General features: G+C 47.2%; 1 pseudogene; it reads left to right on the forward strand.

Annotated features, from left to right (window-relative positions):
* Window positions 1-19,028: 19,028 nt before the first annotated feature.
* On the forward strand, window positions 19,029-19,478 carry LOC107401412 (large ribosomal subunit protein eL43 pseudogene; annotated as a pseudogene).
* Window positions 19,479-25,110: the final 5,632 nt, after the last annotated feature.

Raw genomic sequence — 25,110 nt, forward strand, 5'->3', positions numbered from 1 at the left:
GCTCACTTCCTGTTTTGTGAGGCCTGAGTGGGTTCCTCTCCTAGGGCTGAACGTTCTGTTCCCCTTCTCCACACAGAACGCCGAGGTCTAGCCTGCTGACCAGTGCTCATCTAATGGGAAAGTGGACCCAGCTGTACCCCAAGAAGTCAGCTCACCCCGAGCTGCCTTGGGGATTCCACCCAGTGTTTAGAGAAGTAGAGACCGCCCTGAGTCACAGGCCCTGTGTGTTCATTGCCTGTCAGAACTGTAAGGGGCAGCTGGATGGGGAAGAAGTGGATTGCAGCAACAAAAAGTAGAAGCTGGGCTTGGGGACAAGGCTGTCACCCCTGAGTTATTACCAGAAGATGGCTATGTCATCGGCTCCCGGGTGCTGCCAGCACCATTGAGTGCCTGTATGTCAGGCGGTGTTTCTCAGTTCTGGGGACACTGAGAAACAGGATAGATAATGCTCATCCACAGGTCTTCCTGCTTTAACTGAGTGATTACTGTATGCTGCTGAGTTCCATCCTGTGCTCTGGGCCAACATGATCTCCCATAGCCCTTCCTTCCGTCACTGTCCAGGACACTGCCTGCCCACTGTTACCCCATCTCACAGACATATTGTCCTGCCAGACTCCCCTCTCCTCCTTCAGGTTATGACCTCTAAAAAGGCAACGAGTGAGTCAAGGTAGGGTTCATGTGGTGACACCTCATCCAGCTCCCAGGGCTGGGTGACCTAACAAGTGAGGAATGAGGGGCTGTCCTCTTCCGATAAGGCCAGTCCCCGCCCCCTAACACCCTCCCCAACTTGAGAGGTCTCGTGCCTGGAGCCTCTAGCAGAGCCCTTTCCCAGCATCCCTTACTCATCCTTACTCGGACGGACGCAGGCATGCCTTTGCTCATCAGTTTCTCCATTCTCTCACAAAGAGAGAATTTGACTCTTTCTAGGCAAGAGCAGCCTTTGGACACACTGTAGTGTAGGTGAATATCCCTTCTGCTTCAAAACTGTCTTCTCCTGTTCATACCTCGGGACATGGTGTGTGCTCCGTGGGCGGAAGAAAAAGCAGCCATCTGAGAGCAGGTGCTGGGAGCCCAGAGGGAACGTAACCTTGGAAACGTGACAAAGATGCAGGTGTCCACGCTTCTGGCTGAGTCTTCCTGGCAAGCAGAAATCACTCAGGACGGGGGCTGTCTGGGCTGAGGCATGACAGAACAAATGGCTATTGGGCGGTCTGGACATCATCAGGGTGCACTATAGGTCGGGTGGATAAGGAGGGCCACAAGCAAAGAGGCCATCATAATCACCCAGGCAATGAAATGGCCAATTGACAAACGCCCCCTAAGCTGGGTTAAAGAATTCACTTTGTTTAGGAGATAACTGTAAAACTGTAGGTTGGTCCCGAGGACTGCTAGACATCGATCGGTGATATTGTATGGAGAAGGAAGGCCAAGCGGTCACATCTGCATCCTGGTGGGAAGAGTTGGAGCCACGTGACACCTGCTCTGAAAATAGTTGGTTCTATTTTTCAGAATGTTCATCTGTTCTGTGTCATGTTGGTAGATTAAAATCTGCCATGGTGGGACATTAACACTACAGAACGGTAAACATTATCAAGCTCTCCTGACCCTGACATCACCCCACACCCAAAGGCTGGTTATTAAAATACTTGCAGTACGTTGCTGGAAAGAGATAAGCTATTCTGGTGACCACAAAAGAATAGAAGGAAAAGCCAGCATCAGGGTAGGGAGGACTGTTGTCCCTATCCCAATTCCTTCTGTGGAGGCTCTGCATCTCCATACCTCAGTATGGGACCGCACATGGGCTAGAAAGGGCCACCGAGGGGACCCTAACCCAACCTGACCGCTGTCCTTACAAGAAGAGGAAGTTATGAAAGCATTAATTTGTTAGCAACAGTATTATTTGTTTATAATATCAATTACCTAATGATTTTTAAGATTTCTTTTTATTACGTGTGAATTTGTATTAGTATATGTGTACATGTGTGTGGGGTGCCCGAGAAAGCCAGAAGACGGCTACCGATCTGGAGAAGTTCCACAGACAGTTGTGAGTTGCCTAATGTGGATGCTGGGAACCAAACTCAAGTTCTATATAGTACATGCTCTTAACCTCTGAGCCATCTCTCCAGCCCCATCAACAATAATGCTTTTTTACAATGTTTTTTTTTCTTAGTTGACACACAACATCGTGAGTTTCATATGATAGTCTCACACACACCAGTGTCTGCTCGGAGTTGCCCCATGCCCTGACTCTTCACGGGTCCCTTTCCGACACCTGAGTAAGTCCCCTTCTGTTTTCATGGTGTGTGTGTGTGTGTGTGTGTTGTGTGTGTGTATGGTATGTGTGTGTATGTGTATGTAGTGTGTGTGTGTGTGTGTGTGTGTGGTGTGGGTGTGTAGGTGTGGTGTATATGGTGTGTGTATGTGTGTGTGTGTTGTGTGTGTGTATGGTATGTGTGTGTATGTGTATGTAGTGTGTGTGTGTGGTGTGTGTATGGTGTGGGTGTGGGTGTAGGTGTGTAGGTGTGGTGTATATGGTGTGTGTATGTGTGTGTGTGTGGTGTGTGTATGGTGTGTGTATGATGTGTGTGTGTGGTGTGTATGGTGTGTGTGTGTGTGGTGTGTGTGTGTGTGGTGTGTGTGTATGGTGTGTGTATGATGTGTGTGTGTGGTGTGTATGGTGTGTGTGGGGGTGTGTGTAGGTGTGGTGTATATGGTGTGTATATGTGTGTGTGTGCGTGGTGTGTGTGGTGTGTGCATGAATCTGAAAACAGCTGCAGAGTAGCAAGGTCCATCTGCCCCAAAGAAGAAGAAGACTCTAGGCCTGAATGCAGATGGGGGGGGTACAGAAAGAGAGAGAAGGTGAGCGGGGAGGGAGGGAAAGGTCCTATCAGCCCCTCCCCTGCCCTCCTCCGAACTCAAGTTAGTCTTGCTGTGCTACTACCAAATCACAGACCCAGCTCTGAAATCTGAGTTTCTTCATGGTGAAGCATACAAAGACTATAGTGACTTAGCCCGCCATATTGCAAGATACGGAAGTCTCAAGTGAGGTCAGTTTTACTGGGAGGTTCCTGCAGAGCCAGAGGCAGGTGTGACACACACTGGGCTTTGAAAGTCTCCTGGAAACTCCGTTCAACACCCTTGGTATTTTCTTAATCTTCCTTCTCTCCCGCACAGGCCTCCAACCCCCATCCTGTGACCACAATTAAGAGTCTGAGCATTTGACCCCAAAACAGTGGACTGAACCACCCCTACACACACACACACACACACACACACACACACACACACACACACACTCACTCACTCACACACACAGGCTTTCCTCACACTCAGAGAGAGGCAACAGCAAAACCTTTACAGAATTGCTAAGGTTTGGGTCGGGGCCTCCATTTGGGGTTGGCCCCCAAAGTGGCATTGTTTGAATGGGGCAGAACCTTTCAGGGATAGGACATTCTGAGAGGTCTTCTGGCCATTGGAAGTGTGCTCTTGCAGGTGATGCTGGGGCCGCAGCCATTTCCTTGTCCTCCTTTGGGTTCCCACTGCTGTGAGGTGAGCAGCTGTGCCCTACGCCGCTCTTCTGCGGTGATGGGCTGTGTTGCTACAGGACGAAGGCAATAGAACCAACCGTGCACGGACTGGGACTCCCAAAGCTGTCGCTCAAGCAAGCCTTTCCTATACCCTCCATATACACAAACTGCCATCCTTCCTGGCCCCAGGTCACAGCAAATCTATAGCCAGAATTCCTTCTTCAGAATACATCAGTATTGTTCCTTTTGAATAATCGGTACCTAGGTTCATCTTGCCAAGCCAGCTTTTCCATATGAGACAACGATTCTCAACCTATGGGTTGTGACCCCTCTGGGGGGTCACCTAAGACGATCAGAAAACACAGACGTTTACATTACAAGTCATAACAGTAGCAAAACTATAGTTATGAAGTATCCTCAAAAATAATTCCATGGTCAGGGTCACCACAACATGAGGGACTTTATTAAAGGGTCGCAGCATTAAGAAGGTTGAGAATCACTGTTATAAGAGGACAGGGGACTTAATGACAGACCAGGACTTAATGGTGGTAGGGACCAGGTACTGTCCCCCTGAGCTGCTCCTTAGAGGCACATTCTTTGATATGGTGACGGGCCTAATGACTGATTATAAGTCGGGGTTGTCTCCTTTGGGTAGGGGAATGGAGCCCAGTTGGATGTCTATCTTGGGAACAAAAATTAGCATAAACTTTCTCAGCAACCCTAAACTTCAATTTATGTTACACAGTTTCCTTTCTAACAGTTTCTAACAAGCCTAGCTAGTATCTTACAGATCATCTTCCAGTCTTATTGAAGCAGCTCCTTTAGCTAAATTCTACTTTGTGTAACTTACTATTTCCTAAGCAAATTAGTAAATCCTTTATAGCATCAAGTTTATTATTTCAACTTTCTTCTATACCAGTACAAAGAGTTTAAGATGCACTCAATTACAGTTTTCAGTACTTATTTCCTGGTCGTAATCACTTCCTCCATCCAGCTACGAGGCTACGTCATCCCGTCATCCTCTCTGCTTACCTCACTGCGTGCCCCACCCTGCCCCTCCCATGAGCCACATCACCAGCTCCTGGTCCCGGGAGTTCAGCCTTAGGTGAAAAGAGCCAGGGAGCCACACTTTCTCCCCCTCAGGCTGCTCTCCTAACTTTTGACCTTTCCCTGTCCAATTTCAGCCTCTGGTTTACTCCTGCGGAAGCTAAGTAAACCGGAATCGATGGGTCTACATTCTCCCCAGCAGTTTTATGTTAAGCTGAATCAGGTTTATACCTTGGTGAAGGGGGGCCAGGTGGGGGAATATAAAGCTCTGAACTTCCTGGCTGGGGGTGTCACTGATGAGTCATTTACTTCCCCGAGCCTCAGGGTCCTTACTGTCAAAAGCGTAGTTCTCACTCAGCAATTCTGTGCTGCAAATTACTGACGTGTATAACCCACGGAGTGGGAGCCGAGGCGGTGATAGTAATTAGTCAGGCCAGTTCATGCTGGGCCTGGAGAAGCAGACTAGTGAAGTTGGACTTCATCCTCCGGGCGCCACAGAGTCAAAGAAGGCTCTCTGCTGTCTCTATCACCAGAGAGTAGAACTGAGGTCGGGGGGCTTCTTGTTCAGGAGGCAAAATGGGGACCAGGGAACAGATGTGAAAAGTTTGAGCTCAGAATAGCTCAGAGTGGGAAGTAATAAGCAACAGCGGCTACCCGGAGGCAGCTTGTCTGGGATGGAGGGTCCTCACTCCCCACTCTCCGAAGCCCTCCACCCAGCACCAAAGTAAGCTGTGACAGCCTTTTAAGGAAAGTTATAATGATAAAAGTAGGTGACGTTGAATAAAATGTAAGTATCATGCATAGCGATGCATGGTATGTTTATGGACAAAAAAGGACACTTTATACAAATTATTTAGTCTATTCCAAACAAAAGCCCAATAGAGCTTTTCATATCATTCAATAAGCTGAATGCTCAATTTAGATGGACAGCAAAGAGTCAAGAACAGCTAAGATGCCCTTAAATCAGAATTCTGGGCAGAGAAGTGACCCAACAAATAACAATCCTTATTATAGAACCACAACTGAGATGCATGAAATTGGCACAGGAATTAACAAATGTTGACTAGAACAGAAAGCTCCCTAATGGATCACATATATTAGAAAATCTGATTTCTGATAAAGGATGCATGTCATGATTCTTTAACAAAAGCTGCCCAATCTCTCTCTCTCTCTCTCTCTCTCTCTCTCTCTCTCTCTCTCTCTCTCTCTCTCTCTCACACACACACACACACACACAGGACACATGCATACATATATGCATGCATACTCATATATGCACATTCACGCACACATGTGCACATACACACACATGCACACACAATTTCAGGTGACTCCAGGTTTTACATGTAAAAAAAAATCTTGAAATTCTTATAAGAAAATATAGAAAATCCTTATCATCTCAGGTAGAGACAAGTATTTTAAAACACAAAGAGCAACCACACAGGAAAGGATAGACACAATTAACAACATTGAACTAGTTTCTGCCTGTCAAAAAACATCACAAGGGATTAACTGAGAAGGAAAGAATGCAGAAGACGTTTGCAATGTATAATCAATCAATAATTAGGGTTCAAAATAGCTTAAAACTAAAGCAGACAATCCAAAAGAAACAAAGAAACCCAAGGATAGTTTCCATAAGATGAAACAAGCATGGCCAAGGGACATGTGCCAAGACGTTCAGTCTCATTACTTCGAGAAATACAAAACAAAACCACAATGAAACGTCATGTCACACCCGGCAAGCCAGTGGAAATTGAAAGTCTGGGCTGGGAATATGGCTCATTGGAGAGTTCTTGCCTCCACTGAGGCATGCTCGATGCCTCTTAGCTGAGCAGAGAACTGGCCCATCAAATATAAAAATGTATTATACCAACCACACAAAATAACATGAAATTGGCATAGGGATTAACAAACAGATGGATAGATCAGAACCACACACAGTAGACAAAAATAATCTGGCAGTGGCAAGTGCTCTGCCACTATTCCACTGCTGCCACAGCCACCTCTCTGTCTCCCGGATCACCACCTCCTCCCCACGAGCGCTTCTTGCCTAGCCCTGCACCCATCCATTCTCCACACCGGCTGCAGTGAGCTGGTGCAAAGCTAGTCTGAAAACCTGATGGCGGCGTAGTTGCCGCTACCACTGTGAAGATGCCACACATATCCCATCTCCCAGTGCTAACTACAGTTACTGGAACATTTTCACAGCTGTACAGATGTGCATCAGGGTATAAGTACATTAAGGAGCAAGAAGGACCATATCTATTTGTGTATTAAATATCCTAGAACCGAATCACCCATATGAGAGGTGGCAGCTGAAGAGGGAAAACAAAACAGGAAATAACAAGTGTTGGTAGCCCTATGGGAAAATTGGATTTCTTGGGCATCACTGCCCAGAAGGCAAACTAGTTCAGCTTCTCTGACAACAGTGTGGTGATTCTTCAAGAAGTCAAAATTAAAATAGCTGTGTAGCAATTCCACTATGGTGAGTTGAAAGTGGAGATTTGAATGTCTGCTATATTACAATTGACACTCACCAGAAAGCGAAGCAAACACCCAAGGCAGTGGTTCTCAACCTTCCTGATGCTACAACCCTTTAACACAGTTCCTCATGTTGTGGTGACCCCCAACCATAAAACTATTTCATTGCTATTTTATAACTGTCAATTTTCAACTGCCATGAATCATAATGTAAATACACGATATACAGGGTATCTGATATGTGACCCAAACAGGTTGCGACCCACAGGTTGAGAAACACTTACCTAAGTGTTTATCCAGGATGGATGGATAAGTAAAAGGGGTGTGTACAGGTGATTCCTGACTCCAATAGTTGGACTTAGCTGGCTTTTTTTTTTCAAGTGTATAACGGCATGAAAGCAGCACACAGCCAATAGAAACCATGCTTTCAATTTTGGCCTTTCCCTGGGCTTTCTCCTGGCTCTGGGCAGCAATGGTGAGCTGAAGTTTCCAGTCAGGAGGTGAAACATCAGACTACAGGGGCTGTGCTGCACTGCCAGGATGTGCTTGATGACCTGGGCTTGCCTTCTCAGGTGACATGTCTGTAGGGGTTGCTTTGGGGCAGCTTTACATACAATGGGACATATCTGCTTTATTCATGTTTTCCCCTGACTATGAAATCCAGAGTTCTAACTCAGACCTACTACTAATGAGTACAGCACAGTTTTAAACCGTAAGGTTAATACAAAATATCAACCATGGCAGACGAGGATGGGAAAGTTCGTCAGAGCCAGAGGGACAGGAAGTCGGCTGTGAGATTCCCCCTCCTAGAAATGTCAGAGAAGCTGCATCCATGAAGTCCCATAAACATGACTGCCTAAACATGAACTGGATGAGGACAACATCAACAGACATGATGACATGAAGGGGATGCTGAGAGTGGGGAAACAGTGGAGGAACCCCCAGATCGGCTACCCAACACCAAATGGCCAACCCCTAAATCATACACATACAAGTAATGTCACATGGACTGAACAGGTTGTATTTATATATGAATGTGTGTGTGTGTGTGTGTGTGTGTGTGTGTGTGTGTGTGTGTGTGTGTAAAACAACAATTAAAGAAATAGAGGCCATAAATTTGAGAGAGCAAAGATGGGTGCATGGGAAGTGTTGGAGGGAGGAAAGAGAAGGGGAAATTATGTAATTATGGGGAAAACACATAATTGCTTTTAATCTCAAAAAATAAAAAAACATTTTTAAAATGTCAATTGTTTATCTCTATTTTAGCACTAAACAGTCGGAAATATTTAATAAAGTACTTTAATAAAGATAAAAACTTTTACATAATACACATGATGGAATATTACTCAATCTTTAAAAGGAAATTAAGCTCTGCAGGCAGACAACTTGTATGAAATTTGGTGGTATTATGATAAATAAGGTAACACAGAGGGCATGCACCGTGGTTGTGCTATTTGAGGTCCCAAAGGCAGTCAGATCCACAGAAGCAGAAAGCAAGATGGTGGTTGGAGTGGAGGGTGGAAACAATGGCGAGTTATTGTTTACATTTATTTCTTTGTTTTGTTGGGGGGGGGAGGTGCCTGTGGAAGTCAGAGGACAGCTTGTGGGAGTTGGTTCTCTTTCCACCATGTGGGTCTCAGGGAGAGAACTCGGGTCACTAGGTTGACCGGAAGCACCTTTACCCACTGAGCTGTCTCAAAGACCTGAGGATCACCGTTTAATTGGCACCATTTCAGTTTCGGAAGTTGAAAAAGCCCTGGGGACGAGTCCTAGTCTGCTTCCCGTTGCTGTGATAAGCGCCATGACCAAAAGCAATGTGGGGAGAAAGTTGATTTCCGCTTACAGCTTACAGTCATCATAAGGGAAGTCAAGGCAGGAACTCAAGCAGAAGCCACCAAGGACTGCTGCTTATTGCTTTGCTCTCCATGGTTTGTTCAGCCTGCTGCGCTCTTACACAACATAAAACCACCTGCCTAGGGATGCTACCACCCACAGTGGGCTGGACCCTCCCATATCAATCATTAATCAAGAAAATGCCCCCATAGACACACGCCGCCTAAAGGCCAGTTTTATGGAGGCATTTTCTCAGTGGAGGTTCCCTCTTCCCAGATATGTCGAGCAGACAAAAAAAAAAAAAAACAGCCAGCACAAGGTGGAAAGTTGGTGATGGCTACCCAACAGGAGTGTGTAATATTTAATACATTGAAAATGATTATTTCAAAAGCCCCCAAAATAGTAAAATGGATATTATATATGTTTTTACAGGTTCCCTACAATAAAAGCATGTATTATTGAACTTAATAAAATGTTTTAAAGTTGAAAGAGAAAATCCTAGAAAATTTCCACATATACGTTAGTAGGAGCAGAGACAACCTGGGAAACAGTACACACATACACTGCATTGCTTGTTATATAGCAGCATACATGGACAAACAGGGCATGTGCCACACTCAGGAGTGAGGCGGGCAGGTTGCAAAATGCTACCCTCCAATTATTGAAAAGTCAAAAGCATGACATCTGGGGACTGGACAGACAGACAGACTTAAAATGCTAAAGCAAAGCATAGGGATGGGTCACCCCAAATTCAAGATAGTGGTTCTCTGTGGGCTGGGAAGGAGAAAAGTCTTCTGAGAAAGGCATGGGGGCTTCTGAGACACTAGCAATGGATATGTGGGTATTCATATTTTATGTGTATTACATATACATTGATAAATGTATAACATTGTGAAATCTTTAAAGTGCTTTATATTGAAGACAGATAGTGAAAACTCCATGATGATGTCTTGGTAATGAGACTAATATTTCACTTTCCATCTCTTCAAAGCACTCACAATACTTTCAGAGGAAATTGGCATTCATTTATATTAAGGAGAGGGAAAAGAAATCAAGAGAGTTTTTCCCTTTGATTTGTTCAGAGAAAAGAGAAGTGGGAGGAGATGGTAGAGTACTGGGCTTCCCCCAACTCTGCCAGGAACCAAAGACTTTGGGGCAAAGAGCTCCTTGGAGGTAATGCACTCTAACCATTATCTTGAGTGGGTGGCTGTTCCTTTAACACCATCTCCCCAGTTCCCCAGGAAATCCCTGCCAGTTTCAGGAGTGGGTAGAGGGTTCCAACGCCACTGGCCTTTTGAAATAACAAGATGTAGCCACAGGGCTCAGCCAGCTCTTGTGAGACCACAGACAACAGTCGTGGCACAAGTCCCTCTTCCACAGCCTGCAAGGCCAGCTGAAGGAGGTGGAAAGGGGACCGTTGGGCTGGGAGATGATTTGAGAAATGTGTGCCAATAGCCTCTGTACATCCGGGCCCTAGGACTGCCTTGGGTTTCTTGTACCAGCACTGCTTTCTTATGCCCCACTCTGAATCCCAGTAGCAGGGGAATGCCCCACCAAGACAGCACATCCAATCACTCATTCTGCTGAGGTGGTCAGTGTGTTTCACAAACACGTGTGCAACACCTGCAGCCCTGGGGGGCTTGAGACTCGGGCAAATGAGATAACTGCCTTGAAGGCACTCAAGGCATTGTGGACCACAGAGAGAGCCATCCGGCCCCGCCTTGTGCAATCAGAAGGAAGTATCGGGGTCAGATGAGTTGAGACTGGGAGCCAGTCTCCAGGCAAAGGGGGTGTGTGAGTTTGGCATGAGGAGAATCATAAGAGGTTTTTGTTTTGTTTTTCTAGAATTATGACTATAAAGCCGAGCCTGACTATGGCCAGGTGAGGCTGCAAAAACTAACAGAAGCCGTATCTCAAAAATTCTTTTCCACCAGGCAGAAGGACTCACTATATTATTTGGACACTGAGAACCATGGAAGCATTTTAAGGAAGGAGGAACAAATGGGTCCCTCTATTATGATCAGAGTGACTTGCCATTTAGTGATACCTCGGCCAAACAGATTCTCCAGGACCAAGCACAGGCAGATGAGGGAAGGGTGTTACGTTAGCTTTCCGCCACTGTGACAAAACACTAGAGAGAAACCACTTACAGGCTGGAAAGGTTTGCTTGGGATCCTGGGTTCAGTCCATGGTTGACTGGCCTTGATGCTTTCCATCTTTGGTAACAGAACACATCATGGTGGAAGTGGCCTGTTCGTCTCATGGTGCCCAGGAAGCAAAAACCTTGACAGTGAGTAGGTGTTGGGCCAGGATTAGCTCCCCTCTGCTTGCTCACACAGTAAAATCTGGTGTCTGCGCAGTCCTGTTTCCTAATTTGTCCTAATTCCAACTCAAGTCTAGGCCAGAGTTAGTTCTGGCCCATTGCAGTCTTTCAATAAATATTTGTAAAATCCCTTCTCTGGCAGGCTCAGAAGTAGCCTGAAGGGCTCTCGAAGTAGACCTCTCTTCCCAAGGCTGTGCCCCCACCTCCGGAGACCACCAGAGGTCTAAGCTGGGTTTTCATCCATCACCTTGACACAAACTGCTTCCCAAAGTTCTTCCTTGGTTTCTGGTCCAGAGTTTATTGGCTGAGCAAGCAAAGGCATGCCTACCTCCAGCCTCCATTGCCTGCCCCCAGCCTGCCTCCCAAAGCCCAGTGTAACAAGGGAAGCCATTAGCATTAGGAGCTTTGGCCGGAGCAGCATGGTTGCAGGGGACCACACTCACTTTTGTGAGGCCCTTTTTTCTGCTTGGCTACCTTTTCAAATAGGGTACTTTTGAAATTAAGCAAGTAGCATTCCTGTAATTAAATACTCGGTGAAATCAAACCTGAACTTTCCCAAAACAAATTCTCCTTTCTGAACTGTAGCTGAGGGCACCTGATTAGTGTGTGATTCTGAGAGGTGGAGCCGGAAGAACACTGGGCCCCTTCATTCCAGCAGGGAACAATGAGGGGCGTTACTCTTGGGGGGCAGGCAGGATACAGTTGATGTCTACATCCTGTCTATGCTACCCTAAAACACTTCCTGGGGCTGGGGGCCAGATTTCTTGAATTTAGCTTAAATCGGAAGCTGCATCAAGGCTCTGCTAAAAATGTAGCTGTTTGTAAAGGAGGAAAAATGTGGGAAGAGAATGGATTGAATATACAGGGCCGGGAGCGGCCTTTGATCACGGTCCCTGATCACTCAGTGAGGCTGTGACACCTGGGGAGAGCACAGGGCTCAAGATCCAGCCAGATGCAGATCCAAAGCAGTAATAGCAGAGCCCACCCTGAGCCTCACAGTCTCCTGAGAGTCAGGAAGAAACTGAGGCCAGAATGGGGACTGAGCAACCCCAACCGAGGTGACCTAAGGAGGCCTAGACTGGGTGCCTCCTAGGATTCTATACTCTGATCTGGAAGCTTTCTCTTCCGCCTTTGACCCTGTTTTGTGTCCATCGGTACTTAGGAGCGCTGTGAACTCCTTCCTCATAGGGGCCTCTTGACCTGCTGCCCCATCCCGCTGGCTTGAAGCACCGGGCACAGACTAGACTGCCTGTCTGTAGAACCAACCACAGCACAGAGGTGTGTGCAGTGCTTCTACATGGAGGGCAAAAGCTCGCTGGCTTCCTAGAAGGAAACGAAGGAGGAAGGGTGGAAGGGAGGGTGAAGGCTTTCCTCTCACCCAAAGCCTCAGTTTACACATGAAGAGACTTAGTGGAGCGGGCAGTGTGGTGACAGGCTTCAGAGTCACCCAGCCTCCCTTGCTTTCCTGTTTCCTGGAGCTCAGCCTGACACTCCCCCGGCATCACAGCCCACCCCGAGGAAGTACAGCAACCGTCAGCCAGAGAGGGCAGAGCCATCTGTCCCCGACATCACCATGGCCAGCGCAGCGCTACCCACACAGTGACACACAGTTAGGACACAGGAACCCAGACAGACTCCCCCTGTCTGGCTAAGGAGCAGGGGAAGCAGGGGGTATGGGGGCGGAGGTGGGTGGGCAGGCCCTGAACCTGAGGAGGAATGCAAGGAAGAACCTGCCCTACCCCCACCCAGCCACACTACTAACAACGGAGGAGGAAGGGCCAGGTGAGCTCCAGGTCACAGCAGAATGACTTGAAGGTGAACAGCTGGCGTTGAGTCACACAGGCTACGTGAGCCTTCTGACGCTGCAGGTGAGGTTAGCACTCCCTGGGTGGGACCTTGCAAGAGTAAGAGCTTCAGAGCCCTGAGAAATGTAGCGGGAATGCCCACGCCTCACAGACCAGAGGGTCACTGTGTGCTTGAAACAAACACGCCCCCACTGTGCAGCCTGGATGCTGCCATCAACAGTCCCCTGGGAGTCGCAGGCAGAGGACCAGGGATATTTCCTTGAGTGCATCCTGTGACACTGACCCCAGGTTAATATTGCACAAGCTTAGGCCCAGAGTGGCTCATTACCTACTCTGGGTCACACACCTTTAGAACAGGGGCAAGGGACAGGGATAGGATTGAATGTAGGTTCAGCATAGTCCAAAGCACATCATCTAGAGACAATGCAGCCAGTCACCAATGGACCCACCATGCCTTGGTTCTCAACCTGGAGGTCGCGACCCATTTGGGGTCAAATGATCTTTCACAGGGGTCACCTAAGACCCCATTGGAAAACAGATATTTACATTATGACTCATAACAGTAGCAAAATTATAGTTAAGTAGTAACAAAAATAGTTGTATGGTTGGGGTCGCCACAACGTGAGGAACTGTATTAAAGGGTTGCAGCTTTAGGAAGGTTGAGGACCACTGCCTTAATGTGTCATCAGAGAAGGGTCCCAAGCAAGAGTTGAGGCTGAGCTGTGCTTTGCAGCGGAAATCGACCTGGGTTCAGAGACCCAGTGGGCACTGTAAGTGAGGAAGGAGTCAGGGCTCAGAAAGCAGACCAAAGCACCCAGATCTTCCCACATGCATTGAACATGTTAGAACTTCACCTCTCAAGGGTGGGGGACCAAGGCAGGTTACTGTGTTGCTGTATGACAAACTGGAAACACCACATTCACACACACTCCTGTACATATAAATGTGTGATACAGAGCTTGCTGCTAAGGCAGGAGGATTTGCTTCTCCTCTCCTCATATAATTGAGGTGGGCTAGCTGATATTACGTGAGTACCTACTGTGTGGCTGGCGTTTTCCAGGTACATGTGGCACCTTCCAGGCTCCAGGCATGAAGGAATGACAGCTTAGATGGCATATTGCCTTTGGGAGGCCTTGGGTTGGGGAAGGTCCTCTAAACCTTCATGTCTCTTGGAGAGAGGAGACCAGAAGAATGCCTATTGGAGCAAATGAGCAAACTGCCCTCAACACTGCCTTTGTCCTTGAATGTCACCTGATGACTTATGCAGTGAGACAAGTGGGGTATAATTCTATCCTTTCCTTCTAGCTCATCCATTGGTACCCCGCTGTGAGGAAGAATTCCTCCTTTCCCATTTGTTTACCTATGTCTTTACTTTTAGCAATATATACACCACAGCTATTTTCTCCCATGTCAATCACCCATCATAATCATTATTGACTGTAGTGTTGGAATTGTCCCAATGTGGCTACTAGGAGTGCCTTCCTTCTGACTTGTGTCCTTTTGACATGCCCTCATTACACCTTGAACATGTCTGGTACTTCCCCATCCTAGGAGCCCTGTGCGCAGTGAGTGGAGTCCACTGCTTAGATTTAGACAGTGCGTGATTCTTCTAGCCCTTCCCAGCCAAGTGACAGAGGTAGGGAGCTTATGTATGCATCTATACACACATATACATCTGTCTGTCTATCAACCATCCATCCCCCATCCACCCACACATTTATCTATCTGCACACATACTAAAACCCATGAGTTCACATCCAAACCTCTGCCATGGTTTGAATCTTAAATGCCTCCCAAAGACCTGTGGGTTAAAGGCTGGTAGGTGGGACCTAGTGGGAGGCCTTTAGGTCATTAGGCATGTGTCGTCAAGTGGCCCCTGCCCTCTCCTTGTGCTTTGCTTCCTGCCATGAGATAAGAACTCTTACTCCATCCCAGACCTCCACGTCATAAGGTGATATTTGGCTGCAGGCATGAAACAAACAAGACCAGCTAGTTACACCATCCTGAAATCTCCAAAAACTGTGACCCCCAAATCAGTGTTTTCCCTTTACAAGTTGATCATCTTGGGTTTTCACTATCGCAGTGGAGAGCTATCAGAACCTCCGGTTCCATTTCTGAGCCACCTGCCTCTTCTAGGTCCCCTGCCCCTGTTTATAGCTTCCACCCCCTGCAGTGAAGACTTGACTCCCCTCATGTCCAGCATTCTGTAGCCACGGCCTCATGAATTTCAGGAGACAGCAGACAGTGTGTAAGACAGTGACCCCTGAGGAGGAGGATGAAGCTGACAGACTCTTGCAGGGATAGCAGAGTCAACATGGAAGTGTAACACACGCCTGCTGAGCTGTCAGCCCAGAGAAGTGTCGCACACTCACTCGTAGCCACTTGAGAAGAAGTGGCTACACTTCTGGCTCATGTATTCACATACTATGATTTCTAAAAGATTTTTTAAAATTATATGTATACGTGTGTTTGAGTGTGGATATGTGCACATGCATGCAGGTGCCTCTGGAGGCCAGAGGCATTGGGTCCCCTGGATATGGAGTTACACGTGGTTGTGAGCAATCCAGTGTGAGTGCTGAAAACTGAACGCAGGTCCTTCGAAAGGATAGCAGATGCTCTTAACCACTGAGCCATCTCTCCAGGCCCCATACTATCCTTTTTAAAATCTCTGTTTCAAAGATATGGAGAGCACTAGATAAGGGCAGCATTGCAAAGGCTCTGAGGCAGGGGCATGACTTCTGTGTTTGAGGCCTGCCAAACATTCACTGTAGCCAGAACAAAGCAAGCAGAGGAAGGAGTCGGGAAGTAGTGAGGTGTGACCCTGTAGGCTGTGGCCGTGGAAAGGTCTGGTCTTCTTACTGAGCGAGACAAGGAACTTTGGGGTTTTGCAGGTAGAGGAGGGGTGGGCCTGATTCACAAGGAACTTGGCTCTGGTCGCAAGCCCAGGAATAGGATGTCTTCAGCAAGAACAAGGGCAGGAATCTGTCTGCCACTGACGTTGGGTTTAGGTGAGAGATGACAGTGGCGGCTTGGATCAGTTAGTGGCTCTGTGATGTGACAGGATGGACTCACGTTCTGAATCAATCTTGAAGACCTAAGAAACAAATGTCAGTGTCCAGGTCTGCCATGGTTGGGGGACCCTGCTGAATTCCTTCTAACCTGGCTGTGGCCCTGAAGGGAGGTAGCTTCAGAGAAGAAAAGCTGCAGCTGGTTGCAGCCCGCATGCAGCCTCTTCACCCGACTCCCTTAAGAATCTCAAGTTCTAAACTTGAATAAGGCAATTCTTGTTTGCCCTAAGTGTCTGGAAAAGACAATAAAAACCTGCCCTGGGCCTGAAGTTCTTTTATACATTTTTTTTCCAAACAAAATTTTTAGTGCATAATCAAAGACCACTAGATTCATGGGATGTTAAGGCCTTATGAATAGAGGCAGATCTCTATGAGTTCAGGGCCAACCTAGTCTGCATAGCAAGTTCCAGAACAGCCAAGGACAACATAACAATAGCCTATCTCTATAAACCAACCAGCCAAACAAATGAACAAACAACCCCATGAGTTGCACATTCTCAGACACTGGCCATAATGTTATTATTGTTGTGGTCTAGAAGATAAAAACATCTGTGTCTGAAAATCCTGTAGAAGCAACTCAGTCTCCTGAGTTATACTGGGAGGACACAGTGTGAAGCTTAGGGAGGAATGTCACCTAAGGGTGCTTTTGATGGTGAAGAGAAAAGTATAGTAACCTACCTGGGACACGAAGAGCAGGGGCATGAGGCTAGCAGCACTGGCATGTTCTTCTTTCCCTGGGGTTGGAGGGGCAGAGAGGGTAGGTGTTTGCATGGAGACAGAAGCGTGACCTCTTGGGAACAGAGATGTCCACTGAGGGACAGACATAGCCAGGCTGGAGGACCATTCAGTGGAGAACTTAGAACTGCATACCCAAACTTCACAGTCCTCCTCCTTCCCGCCTATCATGGGTGCTCCCAATAGGGTGACTTCAACCAACATCAAAGGGGGTCATTGCTAAACCAATTTCCCAATACACGGGGAAAGCGGAGAGGCAGAACTGCCCTGGAGACATACATAGCCAGCATTGAACAGGGACACAGAATAGTTGAGAAAGAACCAAAGCGAATTCCTGAACTAAATACAATGATGAGAATGAGTAACTCGGGCTGGGGAGATGGCCCAGTCAGCACAGTGCTTGCTTTGCAGACACACGGACCTGAGTTTGAGCCCAAGAACCCTGGCCTGCTGTCCAGCCCACCTGGTAAGGTCTAATCCAGCAAGAGACCTTACTTTTTAAAAAATTGCCCCTGAGGAATGACACCCCAAAGCTGTTCTCATGTGCATGTGTATCTGTACACACACCAGCCCAAAGGTTCAGTAAGTTCAATCAATGTCAGTCCACACTTGTGGTTGTCATAGTAACCCTGCAAAGACAGAACTACAGCTGAGGGCAAGGACAATGAACAGCTGCAAGAGGATGGAGTTGCTGTCCATTAAGATGGGGAGACCGCCGGTGGTGGTGCACACCTTTAATCCCAACGCTCGGGAGGCAGAGACAGGTGGATCTCTGTGAGTTCGAGGCCAGCCTGGTCTACAGGGTGAGTTCCAGGAAAGGCTCCAAAGCTACACAAGAGAAAACCTGTCTTAAAAAAAAAAAAAAAAAAAAATTGGGAGACCGAGCCTGGGATGATCTTCCACATGACTGCTTCCAAACTATGGTCCACCTCCTACAGACTTGAGCCCATGCCTCTTCTCTTGCTTAGGGACTAAGTAGCTTTCTGTTTGGCCTCCATCTGCAGCCCCATCTCCATACTAACCACCAGGCAGGCATTGCGAATTGTCCAAGAGGGGTGTGCTTCCCTTTACCCTTTTGCTTTTCATGATGGGAATTTCCCTTTAGTATTCCAACTCCCCTTAACTCTATCAGGGTTGAGGGATGGATTCTTACTGTTGAATTGGGGTGTGGTGTGTTAGTTACTCTTCTATTTCTGTGGCAAAACACTGTGCCCAAGGTAACTTATAAAAGAAAGTGTTTCATTCAGCTTATGGTTTCAGAGGGTCAGAGTCCATAACAGTGGGGCAGAGGCATGGTGGCAGGAGCAGCCATCTTTTTGTTGTTGTTGTTGTTGTTTCTTGAGACAGAGTCTCTCTAGGTAGTCTTGGCTGGTCTGGAACTCACTATATAGATCAGGTTGGCCTTAAGCTCAGAGAGATTCACTTGCTTCTGCATCCTTAGTGCTGGGATTAAAGGCATGCACCACCACACCAGGTTTAAGAGTTCACATCTTGATCCACAAGCAGGAGGCAGAGAGTAAGATTGTCTAAAGCCTTTTGAAGTTTCAAAGCCTAACCCCAGTGACACACCTCCTCCAACAAAGCCACACCTCCTAATCCTTCCCAAATAGTTCTACCAACTGAGGACCAAGTATTCCAACATGAACATATGGGGGCCAGTCTCACTCAAACCACCACATTCCACTCCCTGGTCCCTATAGGCACACAGATATATCATAATGCAAAATGCATTTAGTCCAACTTCAAGTCCCCAAAGTCTTTCACAGCTTAACACAGTTTGAAAGCAAATCACATACTTCTGACATATAGTGATGGAATATGCATTACTATTCTGAAAAAGGAGGCATGGGATATGGTGGAGAAATACAAAGCCAAAGCAAGATTAAAACACAGCAGAGCTAAACTCAAACTCTTTAGCTCCATGTCTAGTATCATAGGGTTTAGAAGGCTCCACCCTTCTGGTTTTGTGGTCTGCAACATACGTCTCTCTCTTGGTCCTGGTACCACTGCCTATTGTGTGCAGCCACCTGGAGTGAAGTCAGAATACAGGTAGGAAAAAGAATGCTCTGTGTTGGGGTGTCTCAAATTCTAAAGTCAAATATTACAACCCATCCTGACCTAAAATGCTTCCAGGCCCCTAATTGCCTATAAAAACAGTTTTTAAAAATTAATATAGTGCTCTTAGGGCTTGGGCTTCCGATCCTGAGACATGGCTAAATGCACCAAGAAGGCTGGGATCGTGGGGAAATATGGGTCCCATTACAGTGCCTCCCTCTGGAAAATGGTGAAGAAAACTAAAATCAGTGAGCACACCAAACACACTTGCTCCTTCTGTGGCAAGACCAAGATGAAGAGATGCGCCGTTGCCATCTGGAACTGTGGTTCCTGCATGAAAACAGTAGCTGGCTGGGCCCTGGACCTCCAACACCACTTCTGCCCTCACAGTGAAGTCTGCCATCAGAAGACTGAGGCGCTGAAAGAGCAGTGAAAGCATATGGTTTGAGACCTGCCTAGCCTGTGATAAATGGGCTAGTTTACACAACAAAAATTTTATCCTGGCACTCTGCATCCTCTACTGTCCGGCTCCCGCCTAGTTAGCTCTACCAGCTGACATCAGCCCACCTGGCATTCTCCAACTCCTTACCCAGTAAGAGATTCTTCTGGCCATTGCTGTCACCAGACACCTGAACAACGTGACTAAAAGGCTTCTTTTGTCACAGTTTCAGAGGGTGAAAGGTCATCTCGGTGGGAGGGAGAATGGTAGGAACAGCTCAGCCTATGCTGTCAGAGCAGCAGGCAGAGAGCTTGGGGTCAGAACCAGCGGTGGGAATTGCCTTCAAAGGCCTTGAAAGACCTGCTTTTCCCAGCCAACCCTCAGCTTCTAAAGACCCTGCAACCTTCAGAACAGCACCACAGGCTGGGGGACAAGGGTTCAAATCATGAGCCTGTGGGGACACTTCAGATTCAAGTCATAGCAGAAACTGCTTTTGAAGAAAAATCAATCCCAGCCGCCTGGTGGTGTGCACACCTTTAATCCCAGCACTGGGGAGGCAGAGGCAGGTAGATCTCTGTGAGTTCGAGACCAGCCTGGTGTACAGAGTGAGTTCCAAGACAGCCAGGGCTACACAGAGAAAACCTGCCTCTAAACAAAACAAAACAAACAAATCAATCCCAATCTCCCCGGCCCTGCCCCTCACCATGTCATGAGCAATGTTCTACAGAGGTCCATGTGGGGGAACCCAGCCACCTGGTCCTCAGGCACTGAAACATATGTGGGGTTTATTTTTTTTATTATTTTTAATTTTTTTTTTAGTTTTTCGAGACAGGATTTCTCTGTGTAGCTTTGTGCCTTTCCTGGAACTCACTCTGTAGCCCAGGCTGGCCTCGAACTCACAGAGATCTACCTGCCTCTGCCTCCCTAGTGCTGGGATTAAAGGTGTGTGCCACCACTGCCCGGCCATATGTGGGGTTTAAAGTTCTAAGTCTGGGTTAACTTGTTACACAGCATTGAATCTTCCCATGAGTGATTCCTTCTTGTTCTTCCTGTCTTGGCTCAGACTCCTCCTCTTCCTGGAAGCCTTACCTAACTTCCTGCCCATGACATCAAATGTTTTAGCTTTCCAATGTCCTCTACATCTTCTCTAGCAATACCATCTGGATGTTGCCTTAGAGAGTGACTCCATTCCATCTGATTTGCTGTGTGTACACAGGATGAGGTTCACTCCACCCCAGTCCCACAAGTATCTCTCCTGTACCAGGCTTTTTCTTTTTGGGCCATCAACCAGCTCACAAATCATGACACAGAGACTTATTACTAGTTATGAATGCTCGGCCTAGCTTAGGCTTGTTTCTGGCTAACTCTTTTAACTTAAATTAATCTGTTTCCCTTTATCTATGTTTTGCCTTGGGAGGTTTTTTTTTTTTTTTTTTTTTTTTTTTTTTTAACCTACTTTCTGTACATGTTAATTTTACTGCTTCTCACATCTGCTGGCTGGCAGCTGCCTGGCTGGCCCTGGGCATCTCCCTGGTCTGCTCCTCTCTTCTTTTTCTCTCATTCTTCCTCTCTAGCCTAGATTTCTCCTCCTGTTTATTCTCTCTGCCTGTCCCGCTATCCCTCTCCTGCCTAGCTATTGATGGGTCAGCTCTTTATTAGACCAATCAGGTGCCTTTGGCAGGCAAGGTGAAACAAATGTAACACATCTTTATATAATTAAACACACATCCTTGTATCCTTAAACAAATACAAGAGAAACAAATGTAACACATCTTTACACAGTTAAAGTAATATTCCACAGCACGAAGAACAAATATAACACACTTTTACATAGTTAAAGTAATATTCCACAGCATGAACAAATGTAACACATCTTTACACAGTTAAAATATTATTCCACAACACTCTCCTCCCCTTCTCTCCTCTCCCGCTCCTCCCTTCCCCTCCCCTTTCCTCTCCCCTTCTCTCCTATTTCTCCTACTCCCTCACTTTCCCTTCCTCTCTCCCGACATGGACAGTTCACATTAATTTGAGATAATTTTTATCACCTTCAGCTGAAAGAGTTCAAAGACCCTCACCCCTATGGCATGGAGTTAGGGCTGGGGCTCCTGGCCCTCAGACCTTCCCTTCCTCTGTACTTACCCAGCAAAGTTGTACCTGACACTGGTACCCTGGCCCAGGTTATTGCCCCACGCTTTTGCTAACCTCCTCCCCGATTTCTTGAAATCAAAGCTCCGCCATGTTCATCTCTACAGGCAGACCTCATCCCATGAAGAGGCGCCAGTGAATAACCGCACAAGGAATGAGCAAGCACCTTCTGGCTGGTCAGAGGGCTTAAATGGAGCAAGAAAGCATGGCCACATTTTCAGAGACCTATTTTCTGAGATCTAATTCCTTTAAATCCTCGCTGAGTTTGACAGAGGGTTATTGTATTTTAATGTCTCTTCATCCAGACCAGGCTGAACCAGCCACTCCTATGGAACATGAACCAGTGTCTCATTACAGAAAACAAACCCAACCCAGATATCCCCTGCCTAAAACAACGAGCAGTGATGTTTCTGGCAGGGGTGGATAGAAGAGAGTGTGCACGTGGGGTCAAGGAAGTTTCTCCCTTCCGGACACTGTTTTGTATGGAGTGATCATTCAGCAAGCATTTAATGAGCACCTACTGCATGCCAGACACTACCGTGCTACTTCATTCTCACAGATGATCAAGCAACACATTTGTTACCTGCTGTTGTATCATGGATCAGGGAAAATTGGGAGCTTAATTTTTTTTTTTTTTTTTTTTTGCAGACCTGTGGGAATCTAGTAGGGGTCAAGTGGGTTGCCTCTGCTCAGGGCATCTCAGAGGTCCAGTCAAGCTATTCAGCAGGGCTGTAATGTCCCAAGATATAGCTGGAGCTGACCAATCCCAGTCCAATCACATGCACACGATCGTTGTTGATTCCTTTGCAATCTATCACGTGACATCCGTGGAGTGCACCTCCCTTCTTCAAGAGATCATGAGTTACTGTCTGAGACAGAAGTTGCTATATTTTGTAATGTAATTTCAGAACAGACATCGATATGTGATGTTCTGTTCATTTGGCACAAGTTAGTAAATCCAGCCATGCTCTGGGGGAAAGGGATGACCCATGATCCCAACACCTGGAGTCAGCCATCTGCCACGGGGAAGGATTTATTATTCCTTAGTTTCAGGTCTGTCCATAGCCATTTAAGCAATGCCTCCTGGTCAGCCACCCAGAGATTTCTCTGACTCTGAAAGTGGTCTCCTTGGCTGGCTGGGGTGAAATGGAGGCAGGGGAATGCCAGCGTGTATTTCTTGATTGCAATGTAAGCGGTTACTCACAATTCAGTGGCTTAAACACTTGGTATCATGTAGTTTCTAGGGGTCAGGATTTAGGAGTAGCTTAGCTGGGGAATTCTGGCTCAGGGTCTCCCCGAGAGATGGAGCTAAAGTGTAAGCCAGGCTGTAGCTCTGAGGCATGACCTGGGCTGAGGAGGCTTCCTGGAGGGCTTCCTCACCTGGCTGTGGCAGGAGGCCTCAGGTCTACTGTGTGGACTGCTCTAAGAGAGTGAAGCCTGAGCCTCCTTAGGGGATGGCACTGGGACTTCCCCCAGAAAAGTGATTCAGGAGAGACCTGACGAAGGCGTGATGCCTCTTGGAACCTAGCCTCAGGAGTCACACCTTCTGCAATATCCTGTTGCGTTACATAACGACCTATTCACTGTGGGAGGCGACTAAATAAGGACCTGGGGCTGTTGGTGGATGAAGACCACTGGAGGCTGAACACCACAGAATACCACAAGATCAGCAGTTCCCAAACTCAGCTGTTCCTAGCTGCCGCCATGTTCAAAGAGGTCCAGAGCATTCCCACACATGGTGGCACATGTCTGACTTCCTTTGCTCCACCCCCCACTGTCTCCTGGGCGGATTGACACATGGGATTGGCAACCTGCTTGGCTTTCAAAACTCAACAGTCCCCATAGAGTCTATTGGTGATGTGGCCACTCCATTCCCATCCTCTCTGTCCTATGGGAAGACCCTGGACTATTCTGCCTTAGACATGTGCCTCTCTATACACATGGAGACACTGGGTGGATGGTGGGACAGGGTGGTGGCCATCCAAGCTCCTTCAGGAAGCTTCCACTCAAGTTGGGGGTTTGAGTACTAGTTAATCCAATCATGAGTTGTACCAAACCCTCCCAAGGAAAATCACAGGACATTAGATATTAATGAATGGCCTCTTCTCTTTGCAGTATTTGAACAGTCAAGTGATTTAGGCAGGACAGGAGTTTACCATTAAGTTCCAATGTAAGTGTTCAGCAATCCAGAATAGTGGACCCAACAACATGGATGCTTATTTCTGTCTTGTAGAAAACCATGGAACTACTGAGTGACAAGAACTGGGCTCTTTCAATCCTGTCACTTTGTTCTATGTGGTTTCTAGTGCATGGTCCAACATTCTAGGCAGCCAGCTGGATAAAGGGACAGAGAGGACAAAGAGCATGCACCAATTATTCTTCCTTCCTTTCTCTCTCTCTCCCTCTTTCTTTTTTGTTTTTTTGAGACAGGGCTTTTCTGTGTAACAGTCCTGGTTGACCTGGAACTTGCTCTGTAAGTCAGGCTGGCCTTGAACTCAGAGATCTACCTGCCTCTGCCTCCCGAGTGCTGGGATCAAAGGCGTACACCACCACTGCCCAGCTGCACCCACTCTTCTTAAAGCCACATTATTCCTACACTTCAATAATCCGGTCACATAGACACAGTTAGCTGCAAGGGAAGCTGTAACATGCAAGTTTCTATGTGCCCATCTAACAGTTGAGAGCTTTCTTTCTGGGTAAAAAAAAAAAAAATATCCACACCAGTCAATCCTACTTTCATTTACTCTGCTGAGCATCGGTTGTCCTTGGTCATGCTAAAGTGCACATCTGAGATGCTTTAGGAGGTATGGGCTAAGGAGGAGGATGGTCCCGGAGATGCCCAAGTAGCTAGTCTCTGAACCACCTTCTGAAAAAGGGAAGACATGAGATCAAATGTCCACAATACACAACTTCTGTCTTGGGGTTATGCACCCAGAGATTACTGAAGGCCCCTTGATTCTTTGTGCTGTTCCCAGGTTCTGGGCCAGGCTCAGATTGTCTCATTTCCCATAAGAGCATGGGGTGCTTGTTGAGTGAATGAATGACTGGGAGTAGAATATGGGTTGTCAGAAGGAGAAGGAACTGGTGAGACCATGGTTCATGCACTTCTGATCTTGGATTTTGCTGCCCATTTTCTCCTTCAGGAAATCAAGCAGCTGTTTCCATCTGTTTTTAAGTCGGAAAACTGCCCACAGGTCCTGCTTTTTCAAACTTGGGCCCCCACTTTCCTACCTGAGTTGCTGTTGTCTTGGGTCACTACAACTTTGAAGAAGGCATCAGCAACAGAACCCAGGGAAATTCAGTGGTCAGATTTCTCCTACATCGGTGTTCTAGTTTGCTTTTCTTTGCCGTGACAAACTCTGACCAAAGCAACTTGGGGGCAAAGGGTTTATTTGGCACATGCATCCATACCACAGTCCTTCATTTACTCAAGGCAGGAACCATGAAGCAGAAACTGAAGCAGGGACCGGTGAAGGAAGGCTGCTGCCTGGCTCCCCTGCTCACATGTGGCTAAGCTTTCTGATCCTAAGCTTACCTGCCTAGGGATGGTGTTACCCACAGAGGGGTGGGCCTCCCTGTATCAATTAGGAACCAAGAAAACATCACAGACATGCCCCACAGGCTGATGTGATGGAGGTAATTCTTCAGC

Source organism: Peromyscus maniculatus, chromosome 8, assembly GCF_049852395.1.
Source record: "Peromyscus maniculatus bairdii isolate BWxNUB_F1_BW_parent chromosome 8, HU_Pman_BW_mat_3.1, whole genome shotgun sequence".
In the NCBI taxonomy this organism is placed as follows: domain Eukaryota; kingdom Metazoa; phylum Chordata; class Mammalia; order Rodentia; family Cricetidae; genus Peromyscus; species Peromyscus maniculatus.